Raw genomic sequence first — 8,535 nt, forward strand, 5'->3', positions numbered from 1 at the left:
AAGCATTTTAGAAACATATAAAATAGAAAATAAAAAAATTAAATTATTTCCAATTGTTGTTGTTTGAGATTGAAAATGAGAATATGTGTGTGAGTTTGATGAGTGTTGAATTTTTAAATTATATTGGTGGCGAACGTCAGACTGTATCTTAATGGTTTTACCTTGTTGTGTTTTTATCATGGCTCATCCTGTATGCTCTGTCACATCGAACTACGCCGAACTTTTAAATTATAGTCTATTAAAAATTTAATATTTTTGAAATTTGTCTTACCTTTTAGCTGATTATAAAATAATTTGATTAAAATATTTAGGTGCAAATATAATGTGTCGTAGAAAAAAATTTTAGTGGAAGTATTGAGCTCTAATACAAAAAAAACGCGCACAACTTCAACTTGATCACTCAAAGTTTTGTTATAGTTCCAAGCTTGCAAATTTGTTTTTGAATACTGTTCAATAGCACGTGGGGGTCTTTTCTAACAAACTACAAAATATGATAAATTTTCAAGCACTTTTTTTTCATTTTTGCGTCCTAGATAGACTAAATCTCACACTGTGCGGCATAAAGCTGTAGACCCCTCGCCTTACTGTGACAACATCAAGACGCACACGACGAATTGGAGGAAAAGCTCGGCCAAACACTTTGCAAAGGTGTAAGCGGCAAAATATTATTATAATACTATTTTAATATTTGCAATGATTAGGAAACACTTGGATTCAACATGGCGTATGAGTGATGTTTATCTGGTGATTTTTTTATACCGGAGCGCACTTGTGCACGAGGGTATTATAACTTTGTTCACATAACGGTTGTTTGTAACAACCAAAACGTATCGACATAGATATAGACAAATGTATACATATGAATGAAAAGAGAAATCGGTTTAGGCATGTCTGTCTGTCCGTCCGTCCGTCCGTGTACACGAAAACTCGAGCAAAAATTGAGATATCTCAACGAAATTTGGCATGTGGATTGCCCTTCACCCAAGGTAAGTTGGTATAGAAAATCGGACTGTAACCACGGCCACTTCCCAAATAACAGTAGTTTTCAGAAAAACTAAAACTGCGATATTTTAGTAACTACTGAAGCTTATTTACTGAGAATTGATATTTACAATGATTTTTAAATGTAAAATAAGAATATTATACATTGTTGGATATGATTACATGTGTATATCTTGGTAACCGCTACAGAAATTTCTCCCAAACATGGCTCAGTTGGAAAACGTAGCAAACGGCTGAAAATTTTTAAAATTGGACAATAACCACGCCCACATTTCATATAATGGAAATTTAGAGAAATACGAAATCTTCGATAAATCAGTAAATACAGAAGCTAATTCATTCAAAATTGATGTTTGCAATTGAGGTTTGAAAATGGACGTGGCACCGCCCAGGTATGTAATCCCGGTAACCGTTCGATGAATTTCTACCAAACTTGGTACGATTATTTCGCTTGCCACTTTCCATATAACGGTAAATTTCAGAAATTCTTGAAACTTCGATATTTCGAAACTTAAGGACGCTAATGTTCTCAAACAACTAAACTAACTAATTAATAAAAGTGTTTAAAACTAATTTATCGAACTTATAAAAATTGTGTTCTAATAAACTGATATTTTGGAACCTACCTACGAAATTTCAGTGAAATCCGACAAGATTTTATGAAAATACACCTACTTGTTTATAAAGATGCATTTAAAATCTGTAGTTTTCGGTAAACAAATAACAGCATTGAGCGACCTCTAAATCTTGTTCAAATAAGCTGAAATTTTAGAAAGAACTTGTCTTCCCTATTATCTTCAAGAATCCGAATGTTCCCGGTCGAAATTCAAAAAAGGTCCAATTTTGAATCACCCTAATGTACATACATATATATATGAATGGAAAGGTCTGTTGTTGTTGATGATGAGAACAAATAAAATAATGTTTTATAAATACTTATTTTTTAAACATAAATGTCCGCAATTATATGAATTATAGCTTTGCTGTTGATTATAGTTATAGTTAATGTTTTTCCCTAAATACTTTATTAATTGTTTAGGAGGCTGTAAGTTTCCAAAGCTATCGAAATAATCAATCTCATTATCGTTTTTCCAATAAGCTAGCCAATGCGTTCCCGGACCCTTTGAACTATCCAAATATATTATCCCACCTTTTCTCTTAAATGTTTACGTCGTAAAGTGTCACCATGAATACCCCTCTAAAGTTTGGAATAAATTTTGAATACTTCTTCAAGTCTACATCACTAAGAGGTCTTCTAGGTAGCTTCATTAAGAGTTTTTTTGGTATGGTTTTAAATATATTCTGATCCCTTTTTATAAAGCTTTAAGAATATGCCTTTTCCCATTGAAATCGCTTCCATTGTATTATTATGACGTTTCGCCTCCAATAACTGTTCCTTTCCAGTTTTTAAGCATTGATTGTTTTAATAATTCCTGCTGTACCGCCAGATAGACTTCCAAGTGCTCTTAATGCTGCGAATAAAGGCGCTAATGAGAGAACTCCTCCACGTAATACGTTAAATATTAAAAATGTTGACTTGAGATTTAATACAGTAAACAAAGCGTAGCTCATTATTACCAAACTCAGTTCGAGCTCTTGCTCTTTGACCATCAAACTGTGGGAAATAAATATTATGATTATACCCATTGAAAGTCCAAATGGTTTAAAATTTAAAAACATCTATTTATATTCGAAATCTTTATATCAATCAAAATATGTGTAAATACTTAAAACATCTAATAAACCCTATTAAGGAGATCAACATTTCAACATTTTCAAATAATGATGATTTGCTATCACCAGATAATGCAAAAGCAAATTCTATATTTATATTTGATGATATAGCTTGCGAGAAATAAAATCATGTTCGATCCAATTTTTGAATGGGTCGCCATAAAGAGATTGACTGCTTTTATTTATGTCAGACTTAAAGCTGGGTTATCCAAGACTTAAGACTTGACTTGGCTTACCTAGAAACTTAGACGCGATTACTCAGCGTGTCACCTATTACCTATTACCTTTTCTTTTTGTTTTGATTTTTAGCAATTGTATATGCTCAAGTAAAAATGTAAACGTTTAATTTGTTTTTACATCAAAATTGCTAAAAAATTAATATTAAAATAAATGTATTTACGAGTTTAATATTGTGATTGTTTTTATTTCATTTTCTGTCTTTATTTGAAAGTTTGTTTTTCGATTGCCAGACGAATTATGTACATTTATAAAAAAAAATTGTATTTGTGTGGCATATTTGTAGAGATTTTATGAAAAAAGGAAATGGCAGCATGATTCTCTCACGGTTCTCTTTGCACTTAGAAATTGTAACGAAGCGTTTTTGTTGCCCCGATACTTCTTCTACAATGCTGGGGTATACTCGCCGTGTCTAGGGTTCGTTACAATAAATTTGTAGCTTCGGGGCTCTGGTGAATCGTACTTTATTAGATTATTCCCTTACTTACTATCAAACATATAACAAAATAACAATTGGAAATATTCGGTAGCGTATACATACGTACATATGTACGTATATCCATTTGGTTATACGTACACCTGTGGTCAAAGATTTAGCACCAAAATTCAAAGTTATATGTTTTACAACATATGTTTATTTATTTATTTTTACTAATTTTCTTTTAAAATATAATTCAATCTACAACAGAAACAGCATAAATAAAAGTTTCAAATCAAAAAGTAATCAAACTTTTTTAGTGTAATAAAATGCAAGTTTCAAATAGCTAAAGAATACCGTTTATTTTTTAGAATTTCTTTTGTGGAGGTTGTTGCGAATTTTCTTCCATATAACGCATGATCAAAATTTATTTTTTTCGAAAAAATTTAATTATATTTTAAATGAAAATTATTAAAAATAAAAAAAAAGTAATCATAAGTTGTAAAAAATATAATGTTGAATTTTGGTGCTGAATCCTTTACCAGTGCTTTATGTATGTATATATGCAAGTATTTGTTAAGGAACTTCAGACAATTCTTTGTATTATTATATGTGTTTACAAGGAATCAAAAACTTCTGATTCGTCTTTTTCATCCAGTTCGGTTGAATACATGTTTCTACTATTGAAAAGAGTGATCATTTCAGTGGTTGGCTGAAAGTTTTGGCAACAAATATTAAGAACTTTAAAGTGAATATCAATGCGCATTAACGCTTCTAACAATTCCATTTTTATTTTGTTTCTTAATTTTGGTTTTGTGGCATTCATAACAGAAAATACGCGTTCAACGCATGCATTACTTGTTGGAATTATAAGAATGTTTACAATAGCTTGCGCGATATCTTCAAAAAAATTTATTTCCAGATGCATCCTCAAATTTAAAAACTTCCATCCAAAAATCAATAACATTGTTTGGTATATTGTTGTTAAAATGTTCGTTCCAGTTTATGAACGCCAACTTGATCCATTGATTTTCGTAAGTGTTCCGTGATACATTCGGGTCAAAAAAGTCGTATAAAATGTCTTTAATAATAACAAATTTTTCTTAACTTACAGCGTTGGGTAAACTGAAATAGACGAAACTTAGAAAATCTCGACATGTTTTCGGGTAATCGTTTAGAAATTCCTGTTAATAACCCTCGAATGTAATTAAAGCACGAACCTTTTAGAATATATTCACTTTCAGAAGACATTTGTACTCTTCTATACTCGTTCGTGAATTCAACACCAAAATCTATGCAATCAAGCGGTAAAAATGACAGATCATTATCCAACGCTTTCTTGACTTTACACAACAAAGTAGGGCTTAGTTTAGATTTTACTAAAAATTCTGGTTTTAAAATTTTTCTAGAAAATGACAGAAAAGTTAACTCAATGGCTGCGTTTCTTTATACATTCCAGATAATCTCATTTCACAGCCGGAATAAACAGAATGTGTTTGAAATATACGTTAACATATCATCAGGAACGATCTAAAGAATAAGTAAACAAAAAAGTTTATTCCAATCGTTCAGAATGAATAAAGAAATTCAGCCAATATCAGAATATGCACTTCCTACGTCCACTTTGTCATTTTGAAATGTCAAATTTAGCCTGTTCATTTTATCAAGAAATGGTTTTAAAAATAATAAAAATAAACGATTTTTCTCGTCCGAAAATTCTTTGTAAATATGTTTTGCGGTAAGTTCATCTTCATTAGTGGAAATTATAGAAAAAGGAAATTTTAATTCTATCCACTGTTCTAAAACCCTCTTAACAGCCTGGCCGTAAGAAAGCCATCGCGTTCCTGATAACAACACTAATTTACGAAATCGAATTGTGTCGACACCACAATTTGTTAAATCAAAGGCACGTTTGTATTTAATGGCACGCAGAGGGCTGTTACTAAAGTAATTGTATAATTCTTTTATAAGAATTTCGACCGTGTTGGGAATTTTTTTCGATGCTTTCGAACAACAAAGATTCAAAGAATGGCAAGTACATTTCATAAGCTGTAACTTTGGATACGTTTTTTTCAACAAGGCGAATACTGATTTTTTAGCACCGCAAAGATTATTAGCTCCATCAGTTCCAATAGCTATCAAATTTTATGTTTTTATTTCAGCTTTTGTTAGAAATTTAATAAGAGATGCGTGGAGGATTTCTGCACTGGGCTCTTCGACCAGGAATATTCCCAAAAAATCGGTAACAATCTGATTCAGTACTATGTTAAAATAGCGAATGCAGACGCACATCCACTTTGTTTGGGAAATAGCGGTAGATTCGTCTATAATTAACGAAAACTTGCTGTTTCCAACAGCCTCCACCAAATCTTTCAATAGGCATGGTGCTACGAACATGCCTGAACATTTCGTACGATGAAGTTTCAAGTTCTCGAAGAAGACTTTGTTTTGGTCAATCGATTTCAGCAGCTCGGATAGATGATCAATTGTTGTTATCGAAGATTTTTAATTTTTGCGTTGCTACGGCATCGACATAACCTTTATATTAAAAATTCTGCATAAAAATATTTACAAAAATGTCATAATACTGCTTACCATAATTAGTCAAGGTATTTTGAGTGGGAGTTTAATTTTTCGTTTGTGTTTTTCAGTCTCCGAATGTCGTTTTAAATCTTTTTTGTGAGGAGCCAAATTAATTCGACATAGCTTACACCACGCGCCATTAGGGCTTTGGTAAGCCGTTGCACAGTGGCCAATTTTTCGGAAAAGCTGGCTAAAAGTCGAAGCGTGGTACAATTCTAATCAAACCTTGTGTATCCGTCTTTATTTTGATTGCTGGTTTTAAATTTCACCACATAATTTCGAAATTCAAAATGACGGATCCATAATGGCCGCTGTGTACGCTTAAAATAATCAGATTTTTAGCAAAACTAAGGTAGTTAAGTATAAAAGGTCATGTTTTCTTCTTTTTTGTTATATAATGTGATGTAGCGGTTAGCAATGTACGCTATTATTCCGCAGGGCCTGGGTGCAAGCCCAGTTTCGGTCCAACATCAAAAAATATGAAACAAAAAAGTTTTTTGTAATTGTGGTCGCCCTTTGGCAGGCAATGGCAAACCCCCGAGTGTATTCAGCCACGAAGAACAGCTTCTCATAAAAATACAATCCCCGTTCGGACCCAACATCAAGGCGCACGCCACAAATCGGAAGAGAAGCTCGGACAAACACTAACGAGGTCTTAATGTTTGTTTTTAACAATGTTGATGTTCAAATTTACACAGGAGATGAATCAATAAACAAGACATACATATTTGTTGGTACAGGAATATATTTTTAAGATAACAATTTTATACACCGTCAGACTCGCAGTCATCTGAAATATCCAAGCTCATATCAATATTTTTTGATGGCAATTCCGCATCCGCATTTACAACAGTTGATAATAATTTAATGGATGCCATTTCTTCGTGTCTATTTTAAGTGCAAAAAATATTTCATAAAGTGAATCCAGGCGTGTAATATTGCTAAACCAAATCGCAAATTTTTTCCTCTACCGGCAAAAACAGAATTTCATCGAGATTGTTGAATTGCTTTGATGAAGCCTTACACAAATAGCAGCGCATGTTCGACTTTGTAACGGTAACAGTATTCCGAATTTTACCATCGATCAACGTGAAAACCAATTTGTACGTGATTGTCATTTCTTTACCGTCTACGAATGTCCGATAAGGAACAAGCGTTGCTATTTGATCTTCAATATATTTTTGCTCTGCTAAAATCACAGTTTGGTTTTCGCGAATAAATTCCACCTATAAATTCTAAAAACATCCAATCTTTAAAATCTTTAAAAAATAAAATAAAAATTAAGAATCGCGTATAAAAACGATGTCCAAACTACAGTGGCGGCTTGTGGTTTTAACCAAGGTGGATGGGAAAAACTTCAATATACATGAAAAAGAAAATTAGACCGCCCATCTGGACCACTCTCGTAACTATTTTCCTAATTTATCATAATGAGTAAACAAAAAAAAATCAATCCGTGGATATCTATGTCTTACGTTAGTTTTTAGATGGCGTGACAATGAAAAAACATGTTTTACACACTCTAGATTACAATGTCCATGAACGGATGCTTGAAAACTGTAATTTTTTGAAGTGAAACTTCTTAGGTGGCGGTATCGCAAAAATTGAGAGTGAAATTTTTAAAACTGAAAACGTTACATGAGTGAGAAGGAAGATATAGGTAGTATAGGGAAGGGGAAAAAAGAAATAAAGCGACACATGAAGGGTACGAGTATCTACATATGTATATATGTATGTATGAACGAACTCATTGCGCATTTCAGCTCTGCCGCTACCAAGCAATATAGGGGTATTCTCTGAGTCTTGCAAAGCCCTTGCATGGTGCACGGATTGCGCGGTTAAAACCGGTTTTCGTATGGGACAGCTTTGCAAACCGTGCAATCCGTGCACCGTGCAAGGGCTTTGCAAGACTCAGAGAATACCCCTTATGTGTATAAATGATGCAGGCGTGCTTCGCGTAACTACATCCATTCGTACGTATGTACATATCGTCCCGTTTCTGCCTTAACCTCGTATCTGCAATAGAGGTATTTTAGAGAGTGTAAGAAAAATGTTTACTTTCTTCTCCTAGGATACAATAAACGCATTTTTTACTTAATATTTCTGGTTCCACTAACAGTAGTGAACACCCTCATTAAGTATTTGTTCTATTTGCAAATAGTGTGACGCTTAAACAACTGTTATAAGTGGTAATATTAGTTTTCCCAAAAATTGTAGATACGTGGTTAAAGGCTGGTATGCAGCTCTCAAGAAATCGGTCAAGAAAAATTTGCCATTATTTCGTGTGTGTGTCCAAGGAATTTTGACATTTTTGATACTTCACAGCCTGTTGCCTCACTCTTTCCTCAAGAAATAATGGAACGGGCATATATTTCTGATGCAAATCTGTTAGAAAACCGTAGTAAAAAGCGTAGCAAATTTCTTAAGAACTGCGTACTGCCTGAAGGAAATTTGACTCAAGAAAATTTCTTAGCCATTTCTTGTACGTCATTTTGTATGGAATTTTAGCTTTTCTTGAGAACTGCATACAGGCCTTAAGGCAGAAACGGGACGATATGTAC

At 33.1% G+C, this 8,535-nt stretch overlaps 1 long non-coding RNA gene across 1 annotated transcript in view; it reads right to left on the minus strand.

Moving 5' to 3' along the window:
* Positions 1-347: 347 nt before the first annotated feature.
* Positions 348-8,535, minus strand: part of LOC108365887 (uncharacterized) — a 27,542-nt gene continuing 19,354 nt past the window's right edge. Inside the window, exon 4 of the long non-coding RNA XR_001848022.1 lies at positions 348-359. This is a non-coding gene — a long non-coding RNA (uncharacterized LOC108365887). The remainder of the gene's footprint in view (positions 360-8,535) is intronic.

Source organism: Rhagoletis zephyria, unplaced genomic scaffold, assembly GCF_001687245.7.
Source record: "Rhagoletis zephyria isolate East Lansing unplaced genomic scaffold, Rhagoletis_zephyria_1.1 Rzeph_scaffold_02042, whole genome shotgun sequence".
Classification (NCBI taxonomy): domain Eukaryota; kingdom Metazoa; phylum Arthropoda; class Insecta; order Diptera; family Tephritidae; genus Rhagoletis; species Rhagoletis zephyria.